Source organism: Capricornis sumatraensis, chromosome X (genome assembly GCF_032405125.1).
Source record: "Capricornis sumatraensis isolate serow.1 chromosome X, serow.2, whole genome shotgun sequence".
Lineage (NCBI taxonomy): Eukaryota > Metazoa > Chordata > Mammalia > Artiodactyla > Bovidae > Capricornis > Capricornis sumatraensis.
This window is the reverse complement of record NC_091092.1, coordinates 91,796,856-91,798,726: the sequence shown is the minus strand read 5'-3', so window position 1 is coordinate 91,798,726 and position 1,871 is coordinate 91,796,856.

Genomic DNA, 1,871 nt, shown 5'->3' with positions numbered 1-1,871 from the left:
GTGATTTGTTGCTACCCTAAAAATTTCCTTTGCTACTTTCCCTTCCTCCTTCCCAAATACCTGTTGACCACCATTTTTTTTTAATTGTCTACATACTTTGGGCCTTTTAATTTGTGGCAAAATACACATAACCTGATACTTACACTTCAACCATTTTTTTTTCATTTTAGCCATTTGTAAGTGTACAGTCCTATAGCATTAAGAATATTCACATTGTTGTGCAACCAGTCTCAAGAAGTTTTCCATCTTGCAAAATTGAATATCTATACTTATTAAACAACAGTTCCCATTTACCCTTACCCTCAGCTCCTGACAACCACCATTCTCCTTTCTATATCTATGAATTTGATTACTCAAGGTACCTCATATAAGTTAGAATCATACAGTATTTATCTTTTTGTGATTGGCTCATTTCTCTTAGCATAATGTCCTTCAGATCTATGCATGTTGCAACATGTATAAGAATTTCCTTCATTTTTAAGGACAAATAATATTCCATTGTATGTATATGTCACATTTTGTTTATCTACTCATCTGTTGATGGACACTAGTGTTAATTCCACCTCTAGGTTATTTTGATTAATGCAGCTGTGAACAAGATAAAACTATCTCTTTAAGACCTTGTTTTCAATTCTTTTGAGTGTATACTCAAAGTGAAATTGTTGGATTATATGGTAATTCCAATTTTAGCTTTCTGGGCGGCTGTGACCGGTGCCCTAGCGTGGGCGGCTGCGACCAGCACACTAAGAGCGGCCAAGAGGAGCTACCCCATGTCCGAGGTCAGGGGCAGAAGCTGGGAGGACCCCATGCCTGAAGGGCAGTGGCCAAGAGGAGTTACCCCACGTCCAAGGTCAGGGGCAGCGGCCCAGAGTGCCAGGCTGTGACGGTGCAGGAATGGCTGAGAGGAGCTACCTAAGTCCGAGGTCAGGGGTGGCGACCGAGAGGAGTAACTTCGCAGCCGAGAGGAGCCACCCCGTGTCCGAGGCCAGGGGCAGCAGCCAGCTGGAGCCTCCCCATATCCAAGGAGCAGTGGCTGCATGGGCGCAGGAGGGCCTAGGGGACCTCTCCCACGTTGAAGGTCAGGAAGAGCGGTGGTGAGGAGATACTCCTCTACCAAGGTAAGGAGCAGCAGCTGTGCTTTGCTGGAGCTGCCGTGAGGAGATATCCCACACCCAAGATAAGAGAAACCCAAGTAAGATGGTAGGTGTTGCAAGAGGGCATCAGAGAGCAGATACACTGAAACTATACTCATAGAAAACTAGTCAATCTAATCACAGGACCACAGCCTTGTCTAACTCAGTGAAACTAAGCCATGCCCTGTGGGGCAACCCAAGATGGGCGGGTCATGGTGGAAAGGTCTGACAGAATGTGGTCCACTGGAGAAAGGAATGGCAAACCACTTCAGTCTTCTTGCCTTGAGAACCCCATGAACAGTATGAAAAGGCAAAATGATAGGATACTGAAAGAGGAACTACCCCAGGTCAGTAGGTGCCCAATATGCTACTGGAGATCAGTGGAGAAATAACTCCAGAAAGAATGAAGGGATGGAGCCAAAGCAAAAACAATACCCAGCTGTGGATGTGACTGGTGATAGAAGCAAGGTCTTATGCTGTAATGAGCAATATTGCATAGGAACCTGGAATGTCAGGTCCATGAACCAAGGCAAATTGGAAGTGGTCAAACAAGAGATGGCAAGAGTGAACGTCGACATTCTAGAATCAGCGAACTAAAATGGACTGGAATGGGTGAATTTAACTCAGATGACCATTATATCTACTACTGCAGGCAGGAATCCCTCAGAAGAAATGGAGTAGCCATCATGGTCAACAAAAGAGTCTGAAATGCAGTACTTGGATGCAATCTCAAAAATG